At 50.3% G+C, this 27,639-nt stretch overlaps 17 non-coding genes and 2 pseudogenes across 17 annotated transcripts; 14 read left to right on the plus strand and 5 right to left on the minus strand.

The window, feature by feature from the left end:
* Nucleotides 1-175: 175 nt before the first annotated feature.
* Nucleotides 176-339, plus strand: LOC137990532 (U1 spliceosomal RNA). The gene has a single exon (XR_011121491.1). It is a non-coding gene; the product is annotated as a U1 spliceosomal RNA (small nuclear RNA).
* A 976-nt stretch (nucleotides 340-1,315) lies between these two features.
* Nucleotides 1,316-1,434, minus strand: LOC137990496 (5S ribosomal RNA). The gene has a single exon (XR_011121460.1). It is a non-coding gene; the product is annotated as a 5S ribosomal RNA (ribosomal RNA).
* A 267-nt stretch (nucleotides 1,435-1,701) lies between these two features.
* On the plus strand, nucleotides 1,702-1,892 carry LOC137990548 (U2 spliceosomal RNA). Its single transcript, XR_011121505.1, has one exon. It is a non-coding gene; the product is annotated as a U2 spliceosomal RNA (small nuclear RNA).
* Nucleotides 1,893-2,086: 194 nt separating this feature from the next.
* Nucleotides 2,087-2,250, plus strand: LOC137990516 (U1 spliceosomal RNA). The gene has a single exon (XR_011121476.1). It is a non-coding gene; the product is annotated as a U1 spliceosomal RNA (small nuclear RNA).
* A 976-nt stretch (nucleotides 2,251-3,226) lies between these two features.
* Nucleotides 3,227-3,345, minus strand: LOC137990513 (5S ribosomal RNA). Its single transcript, XR_011121475.1, has one exon. It is a non-coding gene; the product is annotated as a 5S ribosomal RNA (ribosomal RNA).
* Nucleotides 3,346-3,612: 267 nt separating this feature from the next.
* LOC137990534 (U2 spliceosomal RNA) lies at nucleotides 3,613-3,804 on the plus strand. The gene has a single exon (XR_011121493.1). It is a non-coding gene; the product is annotated as a U2 spliceosomal RNA (small nuclear RNA).
* A 5,639-nt stretch (nucleotides 3,805-9,443) lies between these two features.
* LOC137990554 (U2 spliceosomal RNA) lies at nucleotides 9,444-9,634 on the plus strand. Its single transcript, XR_011121511.1, has one exon. It is a non-coding gene; the product is annotated as a U2 spliceosomal RNA (small nuclear RNA).
* Nucleotides 9,635-9,828: 194 nt separating this feature from the next.
* LOC137990517 (U1 spliceosomal RNA) lies at nucleotides 9,829-9,992 on the plus strand. The gene has a single exon (XR_011121477.1). It is a non-coding gene; the product is annotated as a U1 spliceosomal RNA (small nuclear RNA).
* A 976-nt stretch (nucleotides 9,993-10,968) lies between these two features.
* On the minus strand, nucleotides 10,969-11,087 carry LOC137990525 (5S ribosomal RNA). The gene has a single exon (XR_011121485.1). It is a non-coding gene; the product is annotated as a 5S ribosomal RNA (ribosomal RNA).
* A 266-nt stretch (nucleotides 11,088-11,353) lies between these two features.
* LOC137990535 (U2 spliceosomal RNA) lies at nucleotides 11,354-11,545 on the plus strand. The gene has a single exon (XR_011121494.1). It is a non-coding gene; the product is annotated as a U2 spliceosomal RNA (small nuclear RNA).
* A 5,639-nt stretch (nucleotides 11,546-17,184) lies between these two features.
* On the plus strand, nucleotides 17,185-17,375 carry LOC137990555 (U2 spliceosomal RNA). Its single transcript, XR_011121512.1, has one exon. It is a non-coding gene; the product is annotated as a U2 spliceosomal RNA (small nuclear RNA).
* A 194-nt stretch (nucleotides 17,376-17,569) lies between these two features.
* Nucleotides 17,570-17,733, plus strand: LOC137990518 (U1 spliceosomal RNA). The gene has a single exon (XR_011121478.1). It is a non-coding gene; the product is annotated as a U1 spliceosomal RNA (small nuclear RNA).
* A 974-nt stretch (nucleotides 17,734-18,707) lies between these two features.
* LOC137990537 (5S ribosomal RNA) lies at nucleotides 18,708-18,826 on the minus strand. Its single transcript, XR_011121496.1, has one exon. It is a non-coding gene; the product is annotated as a 5S ribosomal RNA (ribosomal RNA).
* A 266-nt stretch (nucleotides 18,827-19,092) lies between these two features.
* On the plus strand, nucleotides 19,093-19,284 carry LOC137990536 (U2 spliceosomal RNA). Its single transcript, XR_011121495.1, has one exon. It is a non-coding gene; the product is annotated as a U2 spliceosomal RNA (small nuclear RNA).
* Nucleotides 19,285-24,933: 5,649 nt separating this feature from the next.
* LOC137990502 (U2 spliceosomal RNA) lies at nucleotides 24,934-25,114 on the plus strand (annotated as a pseudogene).
* Nucleotides 25,115-25,308: 194 nt separating this feature from the next.
* On the plus strand, nucleotides 25,309-25,472 carry LOC137990519 (U1 spliceosomal RNA). The gene has a single exon (XR_011121479.1). It is a non-coding gene; the product is annotated as a U1 spliceosomal RNA (small nuclear RNA).
* Nucleotides 25,473-26,449: 977 nt separating this feature from the next.
* LOC137990515 (5S ribosomal RNA) lies at nucleotides 26,450-26,569 on the minus strand (annotated as a pseudogene).
* A 266-nt stretch (nucleotides 26,570-26,835) lies between these two features.
* LOC137990549 (U2 spliceosomal RNA) lies at nucleotides 26,836-27,026 on the plus strand. The gene has a single exon (XR_011121506.1). It is a non-coding gene; the product is annotated as a U2 spliceosomal RNA (small nuclear RNA).
* A 194-nt stretch (nucleotides 27,027-27,220) lies between these two features.
* LOC137990520 (U1 spliceosomal RNA) lies at nucleotides 27,221-27,384 on the plus strand. The gene has a single exon (XR_011121480.1). It is a non-coding gene; the product is annotated as a U1 spliceosomal RNA (small nuclear RNA).
* The last annotated feature ends 255 nt before the right edge of the window (nucleotides 27,385-27,639 follow it).

Here is a 27,639-nt window from a genome sequence, read left to right on the forward strand (position 1 = left end):
AGTGAAAGCAGAACAAATGACCAAGCAACCAACCTTCACATTCTCTTCTCTTTTCTAGGTAGCATAGCAGCGAGTGGACAGCACGACACGACAGGACGAGGAGCACGTGACCCCCATTACCACATGGTATGCGCAGACAAGTTGCGTTTTGCGGTTCCGGAGAGGTTGAAAAGGCATACTTACCTGACGCGGGAGGCACTGTGATCAGGGAGGCAGTCCTCTCAAGGTGAGGCTCTTTCATTGCACTTCGATTGGGTTGACCCTTGCGATTACCCCAAATGTGGGTAACTCGAGCGTATAATTTCTGGTAGCGGGCACCTGCGTTCGCGCTAGTCCCCGCACCAAACCCCGGTGGCAAAGTTGGCTAATGGGAAGGTTTGTTGGTAACGTTTCAGGCAGGGCAGGGAAGGAGATGCGGTGGCGGTGTAAGGACTAAGGAAGGTGAGTTGTATTTGTGAATTCCACTGCTGAAATTGTAGGTGAATGTTCCGTACTTGGTGCACTGCAAAACTGTGATTTTATTTCTTTCATTCTTGGCCGTAGAGAGAGCGAGAGGACGTGTTTATTTCAGCCGCATCGATTTCCATCGATAGACGAGTGAGACAAGAAAATGCCAGCGGGTCGAGCTCTTATCCTCGTGCATCGTTTCGAAAACGTAAGTGGATGTGTGTTTGTACTGCTCCATCGCGATAGATTTCTTTTGCGTTGTGTTATGTTGCGTTCTGGAGAGCCCGTTTTGCATTGAGTAACTGAGGACCCGCCAGATCAGTTGGCGTTACATTTCTGTGGCCAACACTTTGTGGTTTCTCTATGTTATCAGTTAATTGGATTGTTATCATAAAAAGTAAATCTTTCATGGTCAGGATAGTGTCTTATCGGCCCTTTGAATACGTACTGTCCGTGTTGAGCAGGGAACAGTAAGACTTTGAAGTGCGCTACGTCACGTAAGTCACGTTTTCGCAGGATCAATGTTGTAGTGTTGTAGCCTTCGTTGTATGCATATCATCCGGGCTAGGTTAACTTCCATCTAATGCATAACAGTGCATGCATTTTTTACTTGTCGTATCCTGTTCTTTGCTCACACGAAAAGATACGTTTCATGTCATAAACGTTGGATTGATAAGATCTCGCGCGCACGCGCTCCCTTGGGAATACAAGTTCCACTTTCTCGTGTGAACTATTTTGTTTTTGTTGTATGTCTCATCTTTGACATATCGTTGGCATGTTGTGTTCAAAAAACCTGGTTTGGAATGTTCTTTCATTAAAGGAAACTGAGATTTTTTGAGATAATCAAGTGTACAGAAGGAAAAAGGGAAGCCTACAACACGGGGTATTCCCAGGCGGTCTCCCATCCAAGTACTAACCCCGCCCGACAGGGCTTAACTTCGGTGATCGGACGAGAACCGGTGTTTTCCCTGTGGTATGGTCGTAGACAAGTAATTCGCCGTGAAAATTAACTTTGTTATAAGGGAAAATAAAAACGAGGTCAGAGCAAGCACAATGTGCATTTGTCCTCTTGCCGTCAACGCAAGTGCCATGCAATGCTGGTCCTGCTGCCCACTGTACAAGGGCGATCGTTGTGTGCGCCTCGCTTTCAGGTTGGCTTTGGGCATTCCTTCCTTGGCACGGATTGTAATCGGACCACCATATCTCGTGGCCATGAGACTGGGAGCACCTTGTCCGCTGTGAGCATTTACGGGCATCGCTTCTCGGCCTTTTGGCTAAGATCAAGTGTAGTATCTGTTCTTATCAGCTTAATATCTGATCGCTGCTCATCGAGCAGCTCATATATTAAACTGATTTTTGGAACTGGGCCGTGGAAAAGAGGCTTGCCTCGTCCCGGCCACGGGTTGCCTCGGTATAGCACTACCTCCGAGCGTGGCCCACTTCCCTCTGGGGAAGAAATAATCAAGTGAAAGCAGAACAAATGACCAAGCAACCAACCTTCACATTCTCTTCTCTTTTCTAGGTAGCATAGCAGCGAGTGGACAGCACGACACGACAGGACGAGGAGCACGTGACCCCCATTACCACATGGTATGCGCAGACAAGTTGCGTTTTGCGGTTCCGGAGAGGTTGAAAAGGCATACTTACCTGACGCGGGAGGCACTGTGATCAGGGAGGCAGTCCTCTCAAGGTGAGGCTCTTTCATTGCACTTCGATTGGGTTGACCCTTGCGATTACCCCAAATGTGGGTAACTCGAGCGTATAATTTCTGGTAGTGGGGACCTGCGTTCGCGCTAGTCCCCGCACCAAACCCCGGTGGCAAAGTTGGCTAATGGGAAGGTTTGTTGGTAACGTTTCAGGCAGGGCAGGGAAGGAGATGCGGTGGCGGTGTAAGGACTAAGGAAGGTGAGTTGTATTTGTGAATTCCACTGCTGAAATTGTAGGTGAATGTTCCGTACTTGGTGCACTGCAAAACTGTGATTTTATTTCTTTCATTCTTGGCCGTAGAGAGAGCGAGAGGACGTGTTTATTTCAGCCGCATCGATTTCCATCGATAGACGAGTGAGACAAGAAAATGCCAGCGGGTCGAGCTCTTATCCTCGTGCATCGTTTCGAAAACGTAAGTGGATGTGTGTTTGTACTGCTCCATCGCGATAGATTTCTTTTGCGTTGTGTTATGTTGCGTTCTGGAGAGCCCGTTTTGCATTGAGTAACTGAGGACCCGCCAGATCAGTTGGCGTTACATTTCTGTGGCCAACACTTTGTGGTTTCTCTATGTTATCAGTTAATTGGATTGTTATCATAAAAAGTAAATCTTTCATGGTCAGGATAGTGTCTTATCGGCCCTTTGAATACGTACTGTCCGTGTTGAGCAGGGAACAGTAAGACTTTGAAGTGCGCTACGTCACGTAAGTCACGTTTTCGCAGGATCAATGTTGTAGTGTTGTAGCCTTCGTTGTATGCATATCATCCGGGCTAGGTTAACTTCCATCTAATGCATAACAGTGCATGCATTTTTTACTTGTCGTATCCTGTTCTTTGCTCACACGAAAAGATACGTTTCATGTCATAAACGTTGGATTGATAAGATCTCGCGCGCACGCGCTCCCTTGGGAATACAAGTTCCACTTTCTCGTGTGAACTATTTTGTTTTTGTTGTATGTCTCATCTTTGACATATCGTTGGCATGTTGTGTTCAAAAAACCTGGTTTGGAATGTTCTTTCATTAAAGGAAACTGAGATTTTTTGAGATAATCAAGTGTACAGAAGGAAAAAGGGAAGCCTACAACACGGGGTATTCCCAGGCGGTCTCCCATCCAAGTACTAACCCCGCCCGACAGGGCTTAACTTCGGTGATCGGACGAGAACCGGTGTTTTCCCTGTGGTATGGTCGTAGACAAGTAATTCGCCGTGAAAATTAACTTTGTTATAAGGGAAAATAAAAACGAGGTCAGAGCAAGCACAATGTGCATTTGTCCTCTTGCCGTCAACGCAAGTGCCATGCAATGCTGGTCCTGCTGCCCACTGTACAAGGGCGATCGTTGTGTGCGCCTCGCTTTCAGGTTGGCTTTGGGCATTCCTTCCTTGGCACGGATTGTAATCGGACCACCATATCTCGTGGCCATGAGACTGGGAGCACCTTGTCCGCTGTGAGCATTTACGGGCATCGCTTCTCGGCCTTTTGGCTAAGATCAAGTGTAGTATCTGTTCTTATCAGCTTAATATCTGATACGCTGCTCATCGAGCAGCTCATATATTAAACTGATTTTTGGAACTGGGCCGTGGAAAAGAGGCTTGCCTCGTCCCGGCCACGGGTTGCCTCGGTATAGCACTACCTCCGAGCGTGGCCCACTTCCCTCTGGGGAAGAAATAATCAAGTGAAAGCAGAACAAATGACCAAGCAACCAACCTTCACATTTCTCTTCTCTTTTCTAGGTAGCATAGCAGCGAGTGGACAGCACGACACGACAGGACGAGGAGCACGTGACCCCCATTACCACATGGTATGCGCAGACAAGTTGCGTTTTTGCGGTTCCGGAGAGGTTGAAAAGGCATACTTACCTGACGCGGGTTTTTATTATCTGCCAGGTTCGTGCCTTTCCTTGTGGTACGCGTAAGTTCCGTATTGGAATTGGAGTGTGGGGACAAGCGTTTTTGGGATTTGTGGTAAGATTTTTGATTCCTGAGTTTTACTGGTGACCCTCCTGGGGACTTATGCTTGGCGTCCTGCCATAACCCAGGGTAGCCAGTCTTTCTGTTCCCTTCCTGGGAGCTTTGCTTTCCGGGGGGACTGTTTTTTCTCTTTTTCCCTTTTCATCATGCCTCTTGCGGCCTTTAAGAGGACAGTAGTCCTCGACCTTTCCGATGTTCCAACCTCTGTTCCCAGGGCGGAACTTGTTACAGCCATCAAGGGAAAGTTCACCCCCTTTGTGATTGACAGTATTCAGTTTGTTCCCGTAAAACTGGTTCAGATTACTTTCGCTGACCCAAAATGTAAAAATATTGTTGAAGGTTATGATTTTGTCACTTTAGCTGGTGCTAAGTGCAAAGTCATGTATGCTGGGCCTCGAGCTCAAAATGTTATGTTGTATCACTATCCCTTTGAGGAGAGTGATGATCGCCTCCGGCCCTACTTTTCCTCGTACGGGAAGGTGGAGACGATAAGGCACCAGCATTACCCGGGTGACCCTGCAATCTGCACTGGAGCCCGTATCATCAAAATGGTTCGTTCTGGCCGGATCCCTCGTAATCTGGACATTGCTGGATATAAATGTAAGGTGTGGTATGTGGGTCAGCCGGCCGAATGTGATATCTGTCGTGGGGAACACCTCACCAAAAACTGTGACTTGCGCGGGAAGTGCCGCAGGTGTCGGGAGCCTGGTCACATGGCCAGGGATTGCCCAACCCCCCCAATGCCTGGGGGAACCCACCATCTTCGCCTGCGACCCCCGCCCATCCGTCCGCTTCACTTGTTGTTGGTGCCACTCCCCCGGAGTCGCTGCCTCCCCTCCTGGATGTCAGTTCTGGTCCTGAGGACCTTCCCACTTCTCCTGCAAGCTCTGACCATGAGGACTCTGGGGACGAGGGGGTAACCCTTCGTCCTCCTGCCCCCACGCAACCTGGTATTTCAAGTTGGGGTTCCCACACCGACCTCAGGGACAATGAGTTATCCCCCCTGGTACTCCACCCATGGCCTCTCCTGCCACCAGTAAATGTTAAGGAGGGTGCGGCCCTCCCTAAAACGGTAATGGTGGGTCCTCGACGCGCGTGCAGGTGGCTGCCTCCCCCGCCGCTGCGTCTGATGGTTTGGCTGCGCCACAGAGTAATACAATGTTAACACTAGTAGTAACGTAGTTGGTGTAATGGACAATACTACTATAGTTAATGGAAAAGAAATGGAAATGGATAATAGTAATAATGTAGTTACTGGAAAAGAAATGACAAATAATGCTGTAGTTAATGGAAAAGAAATGGAAATGGATAATAGTAATAATGGAAAAGAAATGGATACGAATGATAATGAACTAGTTAATGAGACTGAATACAGTCAAAGTATATTTAGTGACGATGACCCTTTAACGGGCATCAATGTAACCCCTGTAAATACCCCACAGGTTCTATCTCTGTCTCCCGTAATGGTTAACGAGGTCGAGCTGACTGATTCACCAGTCACTAAGCGTGGACTTTCGGATGTTGAGGCTTCCTCTGATGATCAGGTCAAGTCTAAGAAGAAAGCGAAGAAACCTCTTCCTGGTTCTGCGGTCCCCGGCCGCTCGAAGTCTGGAAAGGGCAGGGAGTCTGGGAGGGCTGTTCATTCTGGCCTTCCCTCCTTGGCTCCCCCTGCCCCGGTTCGGAGCCGTCGCTCCTAGTTGTGCTGTCTCTCTCTTTCTTCTCAGTTATGGCTCTCTCTATCCTCTCCTTAAACACCAATGGTCTCAGGGACTCGTCCAAGCGCGCTGGTGTTCTGCACTGGTTACGTTCCTTTCCTCAGGTCCCTGACATTGTCTGCCTACAAGAGGGCCCACTGCTCTTCAGACAGTGAATGTCAGTCTGGTTTCGTTCATCTGGTTTTAATGCAGTTGCTTCTGTTGGCTCTGCACACTCTTGTGGTTGCATCATTTTATTCCGCCCCACGGTCACCCTTACGAGCTCTTGGTGTGACACCGCTGGGCGTGTTGTTTTTTGCCACTTTACCCATTCTGGGCACCCGTTTCGTATCTGCTGTCTCTACGCCCCCAATCGCAACCCAGCCCGTGACGACTTCCTGGACGACGTCTCGTCTTGGGTTGATCCCACCTATCCGACCTTCCTTGCCGGGGACTTTAACACTGTGTTCGACCGCGCCCTCGATCGTCGGGGCTCCAATGTCTCTGACACTTCCCGCGAAAGTACTGCTACCTTAAAACGTCTTTTTGACTCCTGCTGTTGTCTGGACATTTGGAGGCACCTGCATCCTTCCGATTCTGCCTTCTCTTGGACTCGCTCAGACGGCCTTATGGCCTCCCGTATTGATCTCATTGGTGCCCCGTACTCCTGTTACCATCAGTCTTGACTTGCGATATTATTCCTTGTCCGTTTTCGGATCACTGTGGTGTGGTGCTTTCTTGTAGTGTCCCAGACATTGCTGCTCCTGGGACAGTTTCTGGAAGCTCAACATTTCTGTCCTCAATGATGAGGACTATATCCAGCATATCACTAATTTTTGGTCCGTTTGGAGGCAGTCCATGCTGTCCTTCCCGTCACTAGCTAAGTGGTGGGATAAGGGCAAGAGCCAAATCAAAGGCCTCACAATTAAATATTGCGCTGAGCGCTCGAAAGAAAACATCGCAGTGTCGAGACCTCCTTGGCCGACTAGCTGGGCATCTTAAGAACCGTGTTGATGCCGGTTTCACCTCCTGTGTTGAGCCGTACCATTCTACCCTGTCTGCCCTTGCTGCCCTAGACCTCGAGGCAGCTCGGGGAGCCCAAGTCCGTGCTCGGGCCAATGGGTTGAGGAAGGTGAAACCTCCTCGGCCTTTTTCTTCCGTCTGGAAAAGAAGCGTGCCGCCGACCGACTTATTTCAGCACTTCGATGCGATGATGGCACAGTGGTCTCGAGTTCAAAGGACCTATGCCAGGCTTTTGCTTCCTTTTATTCTAACTTGTTTAGTGCCGAGCCTACTGACGGGGACGTGGCTCTTTCCCTGCTCGACGCCCTCACCTCCACCTTGTCCGCCGACCAGGCTCAACAGTGTGATGGTCCTCTCCAGTCGGAGGAGTGTTATACTGCTTTATGTGGGATGGCTCGAGGCAAGACCCCGGGCTTGGATGGCCTCCCTATGGAGTTTTATGTCAAATTCTGGCCGGTGCTCGGACAGGACCTCGTGCTCGTCCTGAACTCATGTTATGAGGCTGGCACTCTCAGCCTCTCTCAGCGTCGAGGCATCATTTCTCTCATCTTTAAGACGGGTGACCGGCTGAACCCTCGTAACTGGCGGCCAATTTCCCTCCTTAGTGTGGACTACAAGCTCGCTGCCCGCGTCATCGCTGGGCGTCTCCTGAAGGTTATTCATGCCGTGGTGGCTGAGGATCAAACCTGTGGTGTCCCCGGTCGTTATATTGGTGAGAACGTCGCTTATCTCCGAGACATGGTCCATTACGCCACGCAATCCGGGTCTCCTTGTGCCATCCTCTCGCTCGACCAAGAAAAAGCGTTTGATCGCGTTGATTGGTCCTTTCTGCATGCCACCCTCTGCAGAATGGGTTTCCAAACCTCCTTTCTGCGCTGGATCCGCCTTTTCTATAATGCTGTTCAGAGTGCTGTCATTGTTAACGGTCATGTCTCAAACTTTTTCAGTCTCACACGGGGGGTGCGTCAAGGCTGCCCCCTCGCACCTTTGCTGTATGTTATGGTCGCTGAGGTCTTGGCCGCCAATATTCGAGCAAATCCCGCCATTACTGGACCTTTGCTGCCTGGACTGCCCTCACCGCTCTCTCCAATTTCCCAGTACGCGGATGACACATCGCTCATCTTGTCCTCCGATGCCTCCATTAGGGCTGTTTTTGACACCTACACAAGGTATGAGCTTGGTTCTGGATCCAAGCTCAACCTGACAAAGTCTCGCGGCTTGTGGCTGGGGTCTTGGGCTGGCCGAACTGACCCCCCTGTCCCTCTCGACTGGACATCTTCTAAGCTTAAAATCCTCGGAGTCTTCATTGGCCCGCATGACATTGATGAACTAATTGGCGGCCTCGGATAGAGGCTGTGGAACGCGTCCTCTCCTCCTGGCGTCAGCGCTCCTTGTCTTTTCATGGCAAGGCTTTGGTCATCAATTGCCTGGCCCTCGCCAGGGTTTGGTATGTGGCATCCCTGGTCCACATGCCCCCCTGGGTACTTAAAGAACTTAACTCCCTTGTTTTCTCATTCTTCTGGAAAACCAAGCGGGAGCTCGTTGCACGTGCTGTGGTCGTTCAGCCCACATCGCTGGGAGGTTTCTCGGTGGTGGACATTAAGCTCAAGGTTTGGTCGCTTCTGGGTCAGTGGGTCAAACGGTCTACTTTGTCCTCGTCAAGCTGGTCCTCCTTTGTGTCGTACTGGTTTCAATCGTGTTTTGCTGCCTCCTCTCTTGATGTTTTCTCCCGTCCCGCTGCCTTCGACAGGTCCCTGTTACCGCCATTTTACTCCTCTTTGCTTTTGGCCTGGGAGTCGCTTGGTGGCTCTTTTTCCCCCTCCCGGGGAACTTTGGTTTTCGCATCCTCTGACCCTCACGTTGTCGCCTCCGTGGCTTTTTTTCTCTGCCAAAGTCGGTTACCAGTTTCTTTTATCCTGTTCCTCTGTCACACCGCACTGTGTAGTTAAGTTCTTTCCCTCCTTTGGGGACCTTTACTGGTATGATACGTGGCGCCAGTTCCACTTCTTTGATTTTGACCGCTTTGTTGTTGATTTCTCCTGGAAGGTAGCTCATGGTGTGATTTACACTGCTGAGCGTCTTCTCTCTTTTGGTTTATCTGTCTCCTCCGCTTGTTTTTGTGGTCCTGTCGTCGAGTCACTGTCGCATTTGCTCTTTGTGTGTCCCCTTGCTCAAAGTGTTGTTGGTTGGCTACAGTCCCTCCTTTTTCATTTCTCGCCTATGTGTCCTGTGCTTGAGCGTCGCCATTTACTTTTTGGTTTCAATTCCACTGAGCTTCACGCAGTGCCCAAAGTCTTCAGTTACCTGTTGTGTGCCTGTAAGTTTCACATCTGGCTGGCCCGCAATGACTACCGCTTTCGTTCTGTCAACCTGGGGCCCTCGCCGTCATTGAGGGAGCAAAGGCCCGTGTCAAGTTCCACCTCCCCTTGCTCTTCAAGCGTTTTTCAACCCGGAGACGTCGACGTTATTTTGCCCGCCAGTGGGGGGCGGATGGAGTCATCGCCTCTATGTTTCCAACAAGCTCGTTTTTCGCTTCGGGCCACCTGCTTAATTCACCCTCTGTACCACCTGATTTGCTTAGTTTTATTTCGCCTCTGTCGCCTAATACTGGTGACCAATGCCTCAGGCGTTGGATGAGTCTGTCGACTGGTGACCTTTGGTCTGCCATTCACCGCTGCTCATCGAGCAGCTCATATATTAAACTGATTTTTGGAACTGGGCCGTGGAAAAGAGGCTTGCCTCGTCCCGGCCACGGGTTGCCTCGGTATAGCACTACCTCCGAGCGTGGCCCACTTCCCTCTGGGGAAGAAATAATCAAGTGAAAGCAGAACAAATGACCAAGCAACCAACCTTCACATTCTCTTCTCTTTTCTAGGTAGCATAGCAGCGAGTGGACAGCACGACACGACAGGACGAGGAGCACGTGACCCCCATTACCACATGGTATGCGCAGACAAGTTGCGTTTTGCGGTTCCGGAGAGGTTGAAAAGGCATACTTACCTGACGCGGGAGGCACTGTGATCAGGGAGGCAGTCCTCTCAAGGTGAGGCTCTTTCATTGCACTTCGATTGGGTTGACCCTTGCGATTACCCCAAATGTGGGTAACTCGAGCGTATAATTTCTGGTAGTGGGGACCTGCGTTCGCGCTAGTCCCCGCACCAAACCCCGGTGGCAAAGTTGGCTAATGGGAAGGTTTGTTGGTAACGTTTCAGGCAGGGCAGGGAAGGAGATGCGGTGGCGGTGTAAGGACTAAGGAAGGTGAGTTGTATTTGTGAATTCCACTGCTGAAATTGTAGGTGAATGTTCCGTACTTGGTGCACTGCAAAACTGTGATTTTATTTCTTTCATTCTTGGCCGTAGAGAGAGCGAGAGGACGTGTTTATTTCAGCCGCATCGATTTCCATCGATAGACGAGTGAGACAAGAAAATGCCAGCGGGTCGAGCTCTTATCCTCGTGCATCGTTTCGAAAACGTAAGTGGATGTGTGTTTGTACTGCTCCATCGCGATAGATTTCTTTTGCGTTGTGTTATGTTGCGTTCTGGAGAGCCCGTTTTGCATTGAGTAACTGAGGACCCGCCAGATCAGTTGGCGTTACATTTCTGTGGCCAACACTTTGTGGTTTCTCTATGTTATCAGTTAATTGGATTGTTATCATAAAAAGTAAATCTTTCATGGTCAGGATAGTGTCTTATCGGCCCTTTGAATACGTACTGTCCGTGTTGAGCAGGGAACAGTAAGACTTTGAAGTGCGCTACGTCACGTAAGTCACGTTTTCGCAGGATCAATGTTGTAGTGTTGTAGCCTTCGTTGTATGCATATCATCCGGGCTAGGTTAACTTCCATCTAATGCATAACAGTGCATGCATTTTTTACTTGTCGTATCCTGTTCTTTGCTCACACGAAAAGATACGTTTCATGTCATAAACGTTGGATTGATAAGATCTCGCGCGCACGCGCTCCCTTGGGAATACAAGTTCCACTTTCTCGTGTGAACTATTTTGTTTTTGTTGTATGTCTCATCTTTGACATATCGTTGGCATGTTGTGTTCAAAAAACCTGGTTTGGAATGTTCTTTCATTAAAGGAAACTGAGATTTTTTGAGATAATCAAGTGTACAGAAGGAAAAAGGGAAGCCTACAACACGGGGTATTCCCAGGCGGTCTCCCATCCAAGTACTAACCCCGCCCGACAGGGCTTAACTTCGGTGATCGGACGAGAACCGGTGTTTTCCCTGTGGTATGGTCGTAGACAAGTAATTCGCCGTGAAAATTAACTTTGTTATAAGGGAAATAAAAACGAGGTCAGAGCAAGCACAATGTGCATTTGTCCTCTTGCCGTCAACGCAAGTGCCATGCAATGCTGGTCCTGCTGCCCACTGTACAAGGGCGATCGTTGTGTGCGCCTCGCTTTCAGGTTGGCTTTGGGCATTCCTTCCTTGGCACGGATTGTAATCGGACCACCATATCTCGTGGCCATGAGACTGGGAGCACCTTGTCCGCTGTGAGCATTTACGGGCATCGCTTCTCGGCCTTTTGGCTAAGATCAAGTGTAGTATCTGTTCTTATCAGCTTAATATCTGATACGCTGCTCATCGAGCAGCTCATATATTAAACTGATTTTTGGAACTGGGCCGTGGAAAAGAGGCTTGCCTCGTCCCGGCCACGGGTTGCCTCGGTATAGCACTACCTCCGAGCGTGGCCCACTTCCCTCTGGGGAAGAAATAATCAAGTGAAAGCAGAACAAATGACCAAGCAACCAACCTTCACATTTCTCTTCTCTTTTCTAGGTAGCATAGCAGCGAGTGGACAGCACGACACGACAGGACGAGGAGCACGTGACCCCCATTACCACATGGTATGCGCAGACAAGTTGCGTTTTTGCGGTTCCGGAGAGGTTGAAAAGGCATACTTACCTGACGCGGGTTTTTATTATCTGCCAGGTTCGTGCCTTTCCTTGTGGTACGCGTAAGTTCCGTATTGGAATTGGAGTGTGGGGACAAGCGTTTTTGGGATTTGTGGTAAGATTTTTGATTCCTGAGTTTTACTGGTGACCCTCCTGGGGACTTATGCTTGGCGTCCTGCCATAACCCAGGGTAGCCAGTCTTTCTGTTCCCTTCCTGGGAGCTTTGCTTTCCGGGGGGACTGTTTTTTCTCTTTTTCCCTTTTCATCATGCCTCTTGCGGCCTTTAAGAGGACAGTAGTCCTCGACCTTTCCGATGTTCCAACCTCTGTTCCCAGGGCGGAACTTGTTACAGCCATCAAGGGAAAGTTCACCCCCTTTGTGATTGACAGTATTCAGTTTGTTCCCGTAAAACTGGTTCAGATTACTTTCGCTGACCCAAAATGTAAAAATATTGTTGAAGGTTATGATTTTGTCACTTTAGCTGGTGCTAAGTGCAAAGTCATGTATGCTGGGCCTCGAGCTCAAAATGTTATGTTGTATCACTATCCCTTTGAGGAGAGTGATGATCGCCTCCGGCCCTACTTTTCCTCGTACGGGAAGGTGGAGACGATAAGGCACCAGCATTACCCGGGTGACCCTGCAATCTGCACTGGAGCCCGTATCATCAAAATGGTTCGTTCTGGCCGGATCCCTCGTAATCTGGACATTGCTGGATATAAATGTAAGGTGTGGTATGTGGGTCAGCCGGCCGAATGTGATATCTGTCGTGGGGAACACCTCACCAAAAACTGTGACTTGCGCGGGAAGTGCCGCAGGTGTCGGGAGCCTGGTCACATGGCCAGGGATTGCCCAACCCCCCCAATGCCTGGGGGAACCCACCATCTTCGCCTGCGACCCCCGCCCATCCGTCCGCTTCACTTGTTGTTGGTGCCACTCCCCCGGAGTCGCTGCCTCCCCTCCTGGATGTCAGTTCTGGTCCTGAGGACCTTCCCACTTCTCCTGCAAGCTCTGACCATGAGGACTCTGGGGACGAGGGGGTAACCCTTCGTCCTCCTGCCCCCACGCAACCTGGTATTTCAAGTTGGGGTTCCCACACCGACCTCAGGGACAATGAGTTATCCCCCCTGGTACTCCACCCATGGCCTCTCCTGCCACCAGTAAATGTTAAGGAGGGTGCGGCCCTCCCTAAAACGGTAATGGTGGGTCCTCGACGCGCGTGCAGGTGGCTGCCTCCCCCGCCGCTGCGTCTGATGGTTTGGCTGCGCCACAGAGTAATACAATGTTAACACTAGTAGTAACGTAGTTGGTGTAATGGACAATACTACTATAGTTAATGGAAAAGAAATGGAAATGGATAATAGTAATAATGTAGTTACTGGAAAAGAAATGACAAATAATGCTGTAGTTAATGGAAAAGAAATGGAAATGGATAATAGTAATAATGGAAAAGAAATGGATACGAATGATAATGAACTAGTTAATGAGACTGAATACAGTCAAAGTATATTTAGTGACGATGACCCTTTAACGGGCATCAATGTAACCCCTGTAAATACCCCACAGGTTCTATCTCTGTCTCCCGTAATGGTTAACGAGGTCGAGCTGACTGATTCACCAGTCACTAAGCGTGGACTTTCGGATGTTGAGGCTTCCTCTGATGATCAGGTCAAGTCTAAGAAGAAAGCGAAGAAACCTCTTCCTGGTTCTGCGGTCCCCGGCCGCTCGAAGTCTGGAAAGGGCAGGGAGTCTGGGAGGGCTGTTCATTCTGGCCTTCCCTCCTTGGCTCCCCCTGCCCCGGTTCGGAGCCGTCGCTCCTAGTTGTGCTGTCTCTCTCTTTCTTCTCAGTTATGGCTCTCTCTATCCTCTCCTTAAACACCAATGGTCTCAGGGACTCGTCCAAGCGCGCTGGTGTTCTGCACTGGTTACGTTCCTTTCCTCAGGTCCCTGACATTGTCTGCCTACAAGAGGGCCCACTGCTCTTCAGACAGTGAATGTCAGTCTGGTTTCGTTCATCTGGTTTTAATGCAGTTGCTTCTGTTGGCTCTGCACACTCTTGTGGTTGCATCATTTTATTCCGCCCCACGGTCACCCTTACGAGCTCTTGGTGTGACACCGCTGGGCGTGTTGTTTTTTGCCACTTTACCCATTCTGGGCACCCGTTTCGTATCTGCTGTCTCTACGCCCCCAATCGCAACCCAGCCCGTGACGACTTCCTGGACGACGTCTCGTCTTGGGTTGATCCCACCTATCCGACCTTCCTTGCCGGGGACTTTAACACTGTGTTCGACCGCGCCCTCGATCGTCGGGGCTCCAATGTCTCTGACACTTCCCGCGAAAGTACTGCTACCTTAAAACGTCTTTTTGACTCCTGCTGTTGTCTGGACATTTGGAGGCACCTGCATCCTTCCGATTCTGCCTTCTCTTGGACTCGCTCAGACGGCCTTATGGCCTCCCGTATTGATCTCATTGGTGCCCCGTACTCCTGTTACCATCAGTCTTGACTTGCGATATTATTCCTTGTCCGTTTTCGGATCACTGTGGTGTGGTGCTTTCTTGTAGTGTCCCAGACATTGCTGCTCCTGGGACAGTTTCTGGAAGCTCAACATTTCTGTCCTCAATGATGAGGACTATATCCAGCATATCACTAATTTTTGGTCCGTTTGGAGGCAGTCCATGCTGTCCTTCCCGTCACTAGCTAAGTGGTGGGATAAGGGCAAGAGCCAAATCAAAGGCCTCACAATTAAATATTGCGCTGAGCGCTCGAAAGAAAACATCGCAGTGTCGAGACCTCCTTGGCCGACTAGCTGGGCATCTTAAGAACCGTGTTGATGCCGGTTTCACCTCCTGTGTTGAGCCGTACCATTCTACCCTGTCTGCCCTTGCTGCCCTAGACCTCGAGGCAGCTCGGGGAGCCCAAGTCCGTGCTCGGGCCAATGGGTTGAGGAAGGTGAAACCTCCTCGGCCTTTTTCTTCCGTCTGGAAAAGAAGCGTGCCGCCGACCGACTTATTTCAGCACTTCGATGCGATGATGGCACAGTGGTCTCGAGTTCAAAGGACCTATGCCAGGCTTTTGCTTCCTTTTATTCTAACTTGTTTAGTGCCGAGCCTACTGACGGGGACGTGGCTCTTTCCCTGCTCGACGCCCTCACCTCCACCTTGTCCGCCGACCAGGCTCAACAGTGTGATGGTCCTCTCCAGTCGGAGGAGTGTTATACTGCTTTATGTGGGATGGCTCGAGGCAAGACCCCGGGCTTGGATGGCCTCCCTATGGAGTTTTATGTCAAATTCTGGCCGGTGCTCGGACAGGACCTCGTGCTCGTCCTGAACTCATGTTATGAGGCTGGCACTCTCAGCCTCTCTCAGCGTCGAGGCATCATTTCTCTCATCTTTAAGACGGGTGACCGGCTGAACCCTCGTAACTGGCGGCCAATTTCCCTCCTTAGTGTGGACTACAAGCTCGCTGCCCGCGTCATCGCTGGGCGTCTCCTGAAGGTTATTCATGCCGTGGTGGCTGAGGATCAAACCTGTGGTGTCCCCGGTCGTTATATTGGTGAGAACGTCGCTTATCTCCGAGACATGGTCCATTACGCCACGCAATCCGGGTCTCCTTGTGCCATCCTCTCGCTCGACCAAGAAAAAGCGTTTGATCGCGTTGATTGGTCCTTTCTGCATGCCACCCTCTGCAGAATGGGTTTCCAAACCTCCTTTCTGCGCTGGATCCGCCTTTTCTATAATGCTGTTCAGAGTGCTGTCATTGTTAACGGTCATGTCTCAAACTTTTTCAGTCTCACACGGGGGGTGCGTCAAGGCTGCCCCCTCGCACCTTTGCTGTATGTTATGGTCGCTGAGGTCTTGGCCGCCAATATTCGAGCAAATCCCGCCATTACTGGACCTTTGCTGCCTGGACTGCCCTCACCGCTCTCTCCAATTTCCCAGTACGCGGATGACACATCGCTCATCTTGTCCTCCGATGCCTCCATTAGGGCTGTTTTTGACACCTACACAAGGTATGAGCTTGGTTCTGGATCCAAGCTCAACCTGACAAAGTCTCGCGGCTTGTGGCTGGGGTCTTGGGCTGGCCGAACTGACCCCCCTGTCCCTCTCGACTGGACATCTTCTAAGCTTAAAATCCTCGGAGTCTTCATTGGCCCGCATGACATTGATGAACTAATTGGCGGCCTCGGATAGAGGCTGTGGAACGCGTCCTCTCCTCCTGGCGTCAGCGCTCCTTGTCTTTTCATGGCAAGGCTTTGGTCATCAATTGCCTGGCCCTCGCCAGGGTTTGGTATGTGGCATCCCTGGTCCACATGCCCCCCTGGGTACTTAAAGAACTTAACTCCCTTGTTTTCTCATTCTTCTGGAAAACCAAGCGGGAGCTCGTTGCACGTGCTGTGGTCGTTCAGCCCACATCGCTGGGAGGTTTCTCGGTGGTGGACATTAAGCTCAAGGTTTGGTCGCTTCTGGGTCAGTGGGTCAAACGGTCTACTTTGTCCTCGTCAAGCTGGTCCTCCTTTGTGTCGTACTGGTTTCAATCGTGTTTTGCTGCCTCCTCTCTTGATGTTTTCTCCCGTCCCGCTGCCTTCGACAGGTCCCTGTTACCGCCATTTTACTCCTCTTTGCTTTTGGCCTGGGAGTCGCTTGGTGGCTCTTTTTCCCCCTCCCGGGGAACTTTGGTTTTCGCATCCTCTGACCCTCACGTTGTCGCCTCCGTGGCTTTTTTTCTCTGCCAAAGTCGGTTACCAGTTTCTTTTATCCTGTTCCTCTGTCACACCGCACTGTGTAGTTAAGTTCTTTCCCTCCTTTGGGGACCTTTACTGGTATGATACGTGGCGCCAGTTCCACTTCTTTGATTTTGACCGCTTTGTTGTTGATTTCTCCTGGAAGGTAGCTCATGGTGTGATTTACACTGCTGAGCGTCTTCTCTCTTTTGGTTTATCTGTCTCCTCCGCTTGTTTTTGTGGTCCTGTCGTCGAGTCACTGTCGCATTTGCTCTTTGTGTGTCCCCTTGCTCAAAGTGTTGTTGGTTGGCTACAGTCCCTCCTTTTTCATTTCTCGCCTATGTGTCCTGTGCTTGAGCGTCGCCATTTACTTTTTGGTTTCAATTCCACTGAGCTTCACGCAGTGCCCAAAGTCTTCAGTTACCTGTTGTGTGCCTGTAAGTTTCACATCTGGCTGGCCCGCAATGACTACCGCTTTCGTTCTGTCAACCTGGGGCCCTCGCCGTCATTGAGGGAGCAAAGGCCCGTGTCAAGTTCCACCTCCCCTTGCTCTTCAAGCGTTTTTCAACCCGGAGACGTCGACGTTATTTTGCCCGCCAGTGGGGGGCGGATGGAGTCATCGCCTCTATGTTTCCAACAAGCTCGTTTTTCGCTTCGGGCCACCTGCTTAATTCACCCTCTGTACCACCTGATTTGCTTAGTTTTATTTCGCCTCTGTCGCCTAATACTGGTGACCAATGCCTCAGGCGTTGGATGAGTCTGTCGACTGGTGACCTTTGGTCTGCCATTCACCGCTGCTCATCGAGCAGCTCATATATTAAACTGATTTTTGGAACTGGGCCGTGGAAAAGAGGCTTGCCTCGTCCCGGCCACGGGTTGCCTCGGTATAGCACTACCTCCGAGCGTGGCCCACTTCCCTCTGGGGAAGAAATAATCAAGTGAAAGCAGAACAAATGACCAAGCAACCAACCTTCACATTCTCTTCTCTTTTCTAGGTAGCATAGCAGCGAGTGGACAGCACGACACGACAGGACGAGGAGCACGTGACCCCCATTACCACATGGTATGCGCAGACAAGTTGCGTTTTGCGGTTCCGGAGAGGTTGAAAAGGCATACTTACCTGACGCGGGAGGCACTGTGATCAGGGAGGCAGTCCTCTCAAGGTGAGGCTCTTTCATTGCACTTCGATTGGGTTGACCCTTGCGATTACCCCAAATGTGGGTAACTCGAGCGTATAATTTCTGGTAGTGGGGACCTGCGTTCGCGCTAGTCCCCGCACCAAACCCCGGTGGCAAAGTTGGCTAATGGGAAGGTTTGTTGGTAACGTTTCAGGCAGGGCAGGGAAGGAGATGCGGTGGCGGTGTAAGGACTAAGGAAGGTGAGTTGTATTTGTGAATTCCACTGCTGAAATTGTAGGTGAATGTTCCGTACTTGGTGCACTGCAAAACTGTGATTTTATTTCTTTCATTCTTGGCCGTAGAGAGAGCGAGAGGACGTGTTTATTTCAGCCGCATCGATTTCCATCGATAGACGAGTGAGACAAGAAAATGCCAGCGGGTCGAGCTCTTATCCTCGTGCATCGTTTCGAAAACGTAAGTGGATGTGTGTTTGTACTGCTCCATCGCGATAGATTTCTTTTGCGTTGTGTTATGTTGCGTTCTGGAGAGCCCGTTTTGCATTGAGTAACTGAGGACCCGCCAGATCAGTTGGCGTTACATTTCTGTGGCCAACACTTTGTGGTTTCTCTATGTTATCAGTTAATTGGATTGTTATCATAAAAAGTAAATCTTTCATGGTCAGGATAGTGTCTTATCGGCCCTTTGAATACGTACTGTCCGTGTTGAGCAGGGAACAGTAAGACTTGAAGTGCGCTACGTCACGTAAGTCACGTTTTCGCAGGATCAATGTTGTAGTGTTGTAGCCTTCGTTGTATGCATATCATCCGGGCTAGGTTAACTTCCATCTAATGCATAACAGTGCATGCATTTTTTACTTGTCGTATCCTGTTCTTTGCTCACACGAAAAGATACGTTTCATGTCATAAACGTTGGATTGATAAGATCTCGCGCGCACGCGCTCCCTTGGGAATACAAGTTCCACTTTCTCGTGTGAACTATTTTGTTTTTGTTGTATGTCTCATCTTTGACATATCGTTGGCATGTTGTGTTCAAAAAACCTGGTTTGGAATGTTCTTTCATTAAGGAAACTGAGATTTTTTGAGATAATCAAGTGTACAGAAGGAAAAAGGGAAGCCTACAACACGGGGTATTCCCAGGCGGTCTCCCATCCAAGTACTAACCCCGCCCGACAGGGCTTAACTTCGGTGATCGGACGAGAACCGGTGTTTTCCCTGTGGTATGGTCGTAGACAAGTATTCGCCGTGAAAATTAACTTTGTTATAAGGGAAAATAAAAACGAGGTCAGAGCAAGCACAATGTGCATTTGTCCTCTTGCCGTCAACGCAAGTGCCATGCAATGCTGGTCCTGCTGCCCACTGTACAAGGGCGATCGTTGTGTGCGCCTCGCTTTCAGGTTGGCTTTGGGCATTCCTTCCTTGGCACGGATTGTAATCGGACCACCATATCTCGTGGCCATGAGACTGGGAGCACCTTGTCCGCTGTGAGCATTTACGGGCATCGCTTCTCGGCCTTTTGGCTAAGATCAAGTGTAGTATCTGTTCTTATCAGCTTAATATCTGATACGCTGCTCATCGAGCAGCTCATATATTAAACTGATTTTTGGAACTGGGCCGTGGAAAAGAGGCTTGCCTCGTCCCGGCCACGGGTTGCCTCGGTATAGCACTACCTCCGAGCGTGGCCCACTTCCCTCTGGGGAAGAAATAATCAAGTGAAAGCAGAACAAATGACCAAGCAACCAACCTTCACATTTCTCTTCTCTTTTCTAGGTAGCATAGCAGCGAGTGGACAGCACGACACGACAGGACGAGGAGCACGTGACCCCCATTACCACATGGTATGCGCAGACAAGTTGCGTTTTTGCGGTTCCGGAGAGGTTGAAAAGGCATACTTACCTGACGCGGGTTTTTATTATCTGCCAGGTTCGTGCCTTTCCTTGTGGTACGCGTAAGTTCCGTATTGGAATTGGAGTGTGGGGACAAGCGTTTTTGGGATTTGTGGTAAGATTTTTGATTCCTGAGTTTTACTGGTGACCCTCCTGGGGACTTATGCTTGGCGTCCTGCCATAACCCAGGGTAGCCAGTCTTTCTGTTCCCTTCCTGGGAGCTTTGCTTTCCGGGGGGACTGTTTTTTCTCTTTTTCCCTTTTCATCATGCCTCTTGCGGCCTTTAAGAGGACAGTAGTCCTCGACCTTTCCGATGTTCCAACCTCTGTTCCCAGGGCGGAACTTGTTACAGCCATCAAGGGAAAGTTCACCCCCTTTGTGATTGACAGTATTCAGTTTGTTCCCGTAAAACTGGTTCAGATTACTTTCGCTGACCCAAAATGTAAAAATATTGTTGAAGGTTATGATTTTGTCACTTTAGCTGGTGCTAAGTGCAAAGTCATGTATGCTGGGCCTCGAGCTCAAAATGTTATGTTGTATCACTATCCCTTTGAGGAGAGTGATGATCGCCTCCGGCCCTACTTTTCCTCGTACGGGAAGGTGGAGACGATAAGGCACCAGCATTACCCGGGTGACCCTGCAATCTGCACTGGAGCCCGTATCATCAAAATGGTTCGTTCTGGCCGGATCCCTCGTAATCTGGACATTGCTGGATATAAATGTAAGGTGTGGTATGTGGGTCAGCCGGCCGAATGTGATATCTGTCGTGGGGAACACCTCACCAAAAACTGTGACTTGCGCGGGAAGTGCCGCAGGTGTCGGGAGCCTGGTCACATGGCCAGGGATTGCCCAACCCCCCCAATGCCTGGGGGAACCCACCATCTTCGCCTGCGACCCCCGCCCATCCGTCCGCTTCACTTGTTGTTGGTGCCACTCCCCCGGAGTCGCTGCCTCCCCTCCTGGATGTCAGTTCTGGTCCTGAGGACCTTCCCACTTCTCCTGCAAGCTCTGACCATGAGGACTCTGGGGACGAGGGGGTAACCCTTCGTCCTCCTGCCCCCACGCAACCTGGTATTTCAAGTTGGGGTTCCCACACCGACCTCAGGGACAATGAGTTATCCCCCCTGGTACTCCACCCATGGCCTCTCCTGCCACCAGTAAATGTTAAGGAGGGTGCGGCCCTCCCTAAAACGGTAATGGTGGGTCCTCGACGCGCGTGCAGGTGGCTGCCTCCCCCGCCGCTGCGTCTGATGGTTTGGCTGCGCCACAGAGTAATACAATGTTAACACTAGTAGTAACGTAGTTGGTGTAATGGACAATACTACTATAGTTAATGGAAAAGAAATGGAAATGGATAATAGTAATAATGTAGTTACTGGAAAAGAAATGACAAATAATGCTGTAGTTAATGGAAAAGAAATGGAAATGGATAATAGTAATAATGGAAAAGAAATGGATACGAATGATAATGAACTAGTTAATGAGACTGAATACAGTCAAAGTATATTTAGTGACGATGACCCTTTAACGGGCATCAATGTAACCCCTGTAAATACCCCACAGGTTCTATCTCTGTCTCCCGTAATGGTTAACGAGGTCGAGCTGACTGATTCACCAGTCACTAAGCGTGGACTTTCGGATGTTGAGGCTTCCTCTGATGATCAGGTCAAGTCTAAGAAGAAAGCGAAGAAACCTCTTCCTGGTTCTGCGGTCCCCGGCCGCTCGAAGTCTGGAAAGGGCAGGGAGTCTGGGAGGGCTGTTCATTCTGGCCTTCCCTCCTTGGCTCCCCCTGCCCCGGTTCGGAGCCGTCGCTCCTAGTTGTGCTGTCTCTCTCTTTCTTCTCAGTTATGGCTCTCTCTATCCTCTCCTTAAACACCAATGGTCTCAGGGACTCGTCCAAGCGCGCTGGTGTTCTGCACTGGTTACGTTCCTTTCCTCAGGTCCCTGACATTGTCTGCCTACAAGAGGGCCCACTGCTCTTCAGACAGTGAATGTCAGTCTGGTTTCGTTCATCTGGTTTTAATGCAGTTGCTTCTGTTGGCTCTGCACACTCTTGTGGTTGCATCATTTTATTCCGCCCCACGGTCACCCTTACGAGCTCTTGGTGTGACACCGCTGGGCGTGTTGTTTTTTGCCACTTTACCCATTCTGGGCACCCGTTTCGTATCTGCTGTCTCTACGCCCCCAATCGCAACCCAGCCCGTGACGACTTCCTGGACGACGTCTCGTCTTGGGTTGATCCCACCTATCCGACCTTCCTTGCCGGGGACTTTAACACTGTGTTCGACCGCGCCCTCGATCGTCGGGGCTCCAATGTCTCTGACACTTCCCGCGAAAGTACTGCTACCTTAAAACGTCTTTTTGACTCCTGCTGTTGTCTGGACATTTGGAGGCACCTGCATCCTTCCGATTCTGCCTTCTCTTGGACTCGCTCAGACGGCCTTATGGCCTCCCGTATTGATCTCATTGGTGCCCCGTACTCCTGTTACCATCAGTCTTGACTTGCGATATTATTCCTTGTCCGTTTTCGGATCACTGTGGTGTGGTGCTTTCTTGTAGTGTCCCAGACATTGCTGCTCCTGGGACAGTTTCTGGAAGCTCAACATTTCTGTCCTCAATGATGAGGACTATATCCAGCATATCACTAATTTTTGGTCCGTTTGGAGGCAGTCCATGCTGTCCTTCCCGTCACTAGCTAAGTGGTGGGATAAGGGCAAGAGCCAAATCAAAGGCCTCACAATTAAATATTGCGCTGAGCGCTCGAAAGAAAACATCGCAGTGTCGAGACCTCCTTGGCCGACTAGCTGGGCATCTTAAGAACCGTGTTGATGCCGGTTTCACCTCCTGTGTTGAGCCGTACCATTCTACCCTGTCTGCCCTTGCTGCCCTAGACCTCGAGGCAGCTCGGGGAGCCCAAGTCCGTGCTCGGGCCAATGGGTTGAGGAAGGTGAAACCTCCTCGGCCTTTTTCTTCCGTCTGGAAAAGAAGCGTGCCGCCGACCGACTTATTTCAGCACTTCGATGCGATGATGGCACAGTGGTCTCGAGTTCAAAGGACCTATGCCAGGCTTTTGCTTCCTTTTATTCTAACTTGTTTAGTGCCGAGCCTACTGACGGGGACGTGGCTCTTTCCCTGCTCGACGCCCTCACCTCCACCTTGTCCGCCGACCAGGCTCAACAGTGTGATGGTCCTCTCCAGTCGGAGGAGTGTTATACTGCTTTATGTGGGATGGCTCGAGGCAAGACCCCGGGCTTGGATGGCCTCCCTATGGAGTTTTATGTCAAATTCTGGCCGGTGCTCGGACAGGACCTCGTGCTCGTCCTGAACTCATGTTATGAGGCTGGCACTCTCAGCCTCTCTCAGCGTCGAGGCATCATTTCTCTCATCTTTAAGACGGGTGACCGGCTGAACCCTCGTAACTGGCGGCCAATTTCCCTCCTTAGTGTGGACTACAAGCTCGCTGCCCGCGTCATCGCTGGGCGTCTCCTGAAGGTTATTCATGCCGTGGTGGCTGAGGATCAAACCTGTGGTGTCCCCGGTCGTTATATTGGTGAGAACGTCGCTTATCTCCGAGACATGGTCCATTACGCCACGCAATCCGGGTCTCCTTGTGCCATCCTCTCGCTCGACCAAGAAAAAGCGTTTGATCGCGTTGATTGGTCCTTTCTGCATGCCACCCTCTGCAGAATGGGTTTCCAAACCTCCTTTCTGCGCTGGATCCGCCTTTTCTATAATGCTGTTCAGAGTGCTGTCATTGTTAACGGTCATGTCTCAAACTTTTTCAGTCTCACACGGGGGGTGCGTCAAGGCTGCCCCCTCGCACCTTTGCTGTATGTTATGGTCGCTGAGGTCTTGGCCGCCAATATTCGAGCAAATCCCGCCATTACTGGACCTTTGCTGCCTGGACTGCCCTCACCGCTCTCTCCAATTTCCCAGTACGCGGATGACACATCGCTCATCTTGTCCTCCGATGCCTCCATTAGGGCTGTTTTTGACACCTACACAAGGTATGAGCTTGGTTCTGGATCCAAGCTCAACCTGACAAAGTCTCGCGGCTTGTGGCTGGGGTCTTGGGCTGGCCGAACTGACCCCCCTGTCCCTCTCGACTGGACATCTTCTAAGCTTAAAATCCTCGGAGTCTTCATTGGCCCGCATGACATTGATGAACTAATTGGCGGCCTCGGATAGAGGCTGTGGAACGCGTCCTCTCCTCCTGGCGTCAGCGCTCCTTGTCTTTTCATGGCAAGGCTTTGGTCATCAATTGCCTGGCCCTCGCCAGGGTTTGGTATGTGGCATCCCTGGTCCACATGCCCCCCTGGGTACTTAAAGAACTTAACTCCCTTGTTTTCTCATTCTTCTGGAAAACCAAGCGGGAGCTCGTTGCACGTGCTGTGGTCGTTCAGCCCACATCGCTGGGAGGTTTCTCGGTGGTGGACATTAAGCTCAAGGTTTGGTCGCTTCTGGGTCAGTGGGTCAAACGGTCTACTTTGTCCTCGTCAAGCTGGTCCTCCTTTGTGTCGTACTGGTTTCAATCGTGTTTTGCTGCCTCCTCTCTTGATGTTTTCTCCCGTCCCGCTGCCTTCGACAGGTCCCTGTTACCGCCATTTTACTCCTCTTTGCTTTTGGCCTGGGAGTCGCTTGGTGGCTCTTTTTCCCCCTCCCGGGGAACTTTGGTTTTCGCATCCTCTGACCCTCACGTTGTCGCCTCCGTGGCTTTTTTTCTCTGCCAAAGTCGGTTACCAGTTTCTTTTATCCTGTTCCTCTGTCACACCGCACTGTGTAGTTAAGTTCTTTCCCTCCTTTGGGGACCTTTACTGGTATGATACGTGGCGCCAGTTCCACTTCTTTGATTTTGACCGCTTTGTTGTTGATTTCTCCTGGAAGGTAGCTCATGGTGTGATTTACACTGCTGAGCGTCTTCTCTCTTTTGGTTTATCTGTCTCCTCCGCTTGTTTTTGTGGTCCTGTCGTCGAGTCACTGTCGCATTTGCTCTTTGTGTGTCCCCTTGCTCAAAGTGTTGTTGGTTGGCTACAGTCCCTCCTTTTTCATTTCTCGCCTATGTGTCCTGTGCTTGAGCGTCGCCATTTACTTTTTGGTTTCAATTCCACTGAGCTTCACGCAGTGCCCAAAGTCTTCAGTTACCTGTTGTGTGCCTGTAAGTTTCACATCTGGCTGGCCCGCAATGACTACCGCTTTCGTTCTGTCAACCTGGGGCCCTCGCCGTCATTGAGGGAGCAAAGGCCCGTGTCAAGTTCCACCTCCCCTTGCTCTTCAAGCGTTTTTCAACCCGGAGACGTCGACGTTATTTTGCCCGCCAGTGGGGGGCGGATGGAGTCATCGCCTCTATGTTTCCAACAAGCTCGTTTTTCGCTTCGGGCCACCTGCTTAATTCACCCTCTGTACCACCTGATTTGCTTAGTTTTATTTCGCCTCTGTCGCCTAATACTGGTGACCAATGCCTCAGGCGTTGGATGAGTCTGTCGACTGGTGACCTTTGGTAATATCTGATACGCTGCTCATCGAGCAGCTCATATATTAAACTGATTTTTGGAACTGGGCCGTGGAAAAGAGGCTTGCCTCGTCCCGGCCACGGGTTGCCTCGGTATAGCACTACCTCCGAGCGTGGCCCACTTCCCTCTGGGGAAGAAATAATCAAGTGAAAGCAGAACAAATGACCAAGCAACCAACCTTCACATTCTCTTCTCTTTTCTAGGTAGCATAGCAGCGAGTGGACAGCACGACACGACAGGACGAGGAGCACGTGACCCCCATTACCACATGGTATGCGCAGACAAGTTGCGTTTTGCGGTTCCGGAGAGGTTGAAAAGGCATACTTACCTGACGCGGGAGGCACTGTGATCAGGGAGGCAGTCCTCTCAAGGTGAGGCTCTTTCATTGCACTTCGATTGGGTTGACCCTTGCGATTACCCCAAATGTGGGTAACTCGAGCGTATAATTTCTGGTAGTGGGGACCTGCGTTCGCGCTAGTCCCCGCACCAAACCCCGGTGGCAAAGTTGGCTAATGGGAAGGTTTGTTGGTAACGTTTCAGGCAGGGCAGGGAAGGAGATGCGGTGGCGGTGTAAGGACTAAGGAGGTGAGTTGTATTTGTGAATTCCACTGCTGAAATTGTAGGTGAATGTTCCGTACTTGGTGCACTGCAAAACTGTGATTTTATTTCTTTCATTCTTGGCCGTAGAGAGAGCGAGAGGACGTGTTTATTTCAGCCGCATCGATTTCCATCGATAGACGAGTGAGACAAGAAAATGCCAGCGGGTCGAGCTCTTATCCTCGTGCATCGTTTCGAAAACGTAAGTGGATGTGTGTTTGTACTGCTCCATCGCGATAGATTTCTTTTGCGTTGTGTTATGTTGCGTTCTGGAGAGCCCGTTTTGCATTGAGTAACTGAGGACCCGCCAGATCAGTTGGCGTTACATTTCTGTGGCCAACACTTTGTGGTTTCTCTATGTTATCAGTTAATTGGATTGTTATCATAAAAAGTAAATCTTTCATGGTCAGGATAGTGTCTTATCGGCCCTTTGAATACGTACTGTCCGTGTTGAGCAGGGAACAGTAAGACTTTGAAGTGCGCTACGTCACGTAAGTCACGTTTTCGCAGGATCAATGTTGTAGTGTTGTAGCCTTCGTTGTATGCATATCATCCGGGCTAGGTTAACTTCCATCTAATGCATAACAGTGCATGCATTTTTTACTTGTCGTATCCTGTTCTTTGCTCACACGAAAAGATACGTTTCATGTCATAAACGTTGGATTGATAAGATCTCGCGCGCACGCGCTCCCTTGGGAATACAAGTTCCACTTTCTCGTGTGAACTATTTTGTTTTTGTTGTATGTCTCATCTTTGACATATCGTTGGCATGTTGTGTTCAAAAAACCTGGTTTGGAATGTGTCTTTCATTAAAGGAAACTGAGATTTTTTGAGATAATTCAAGTGTACAGAAGGAAAAAGGGAAGCCTACAACACGGGGTATTCCCAGTCGGTCTCCCATCCAAGTACTAACCCCGCCCGAAAAGGCGCTTAACTTCGGTGTCGGACGAGAACCGGTGTTTTCCCTGTGGTATGGTCGTAGACAAGTAATTCGCCGTGAAAATTAACTTTGTTATAAGGGAAAATAAAACGAGGTCAGAGCAAGCACAATGTGCATTTGTCCTCTTGCCGTCAACGCAAGTGCCATGCAATGCTGGTCCTGCTGCCCACTGTACAAGGGCGATCGTTGTGTGCGCCTCGCTTTCAGGTTGGCTTTGGGCATTCCTTCCTTGGCACGGATTGTAATCGGACCACCATATCTCGTGGCCATGAGACTGGGAGCACCTTGTCCGCTGTGAGCATTTACGGGCATCGCTTCTCGGCCTTTTGGCTAAGATCAAGTGTAGTATCTGTTCTTATCAGCTTAATATCTGATCGCTGCTCATCGAGCAGCTCATATATTAAACTGATTTTTGGAACTGGGCCGTGGAAAAGAGGCTTGCCTCGTCCCGGCCACGGGTTGCCTCGGTATAGCACTACCTCCGAGCGTGGCCCACTTCCCTCTGGGGAAGAAATAATCAAGTGAAAGCAGAACAAATGACCAAGCAACCAACCTTCACATTCTCTTCTCTTTTCTAGGTAGCATAGCAGCGAGTGGACAGCACGACACGACAGGACGAGGAGCACGTGACCCCCATTACCACATGGTATGCGCAGACAAGTTGCGTTTTGCGGTTCCGGAGAGGTTGAAAAGGCATACTTACCTGACGCGGGAGGCACTGTGATCAGGGAGGCAGTCCTCTCAAGGTGAGGCTCTTTCATTGCACTTCGATTGGGTTGACCCTTGCGATTACCCCAAATGTGGGTAACTCGAGCGTATAATTTCTGGTAGTGGGGACCTGCGTTCGCGCTAGTCCCCGCACCAAACCCCGGTGGCAAAGTTGGCTAATGGGAAGGTTTGTTGGTAACGTTTCAGGCAGGGCAGGGAAGGAGATGCGGTGGCGGTGTAAGGACTAAGGAAGGTGAGTTGTATTTGTGAATTCCACTGCTGAAATTGTAGGTGAATGTTCCGTACTTGGTGCACTGCAAAACTGTGATTTTATTTCTTTCATTCTTGGCCGTAGAGAGAGCGAGAGGACGTGTTTATTTCAGCCGCATCGATTTCCATCGATAGA

This window comes from Montipora foliosa, unplaced genomic scaffold (assembly GCF_036669935.1).
Source record: "Montipora foliosa isolate CH-2021 unplaced genomic scaffold, ASM3666993v2 scaffold_94, whole genome shotgun sequence".
NCBI classification, from domain to species: domain Eukaryota; kingdom Metazoa; phylum Cnidaria; class Anthozoa; order Scleractinia; family Acroporidae; genus Montipora; species Montipora foliosa.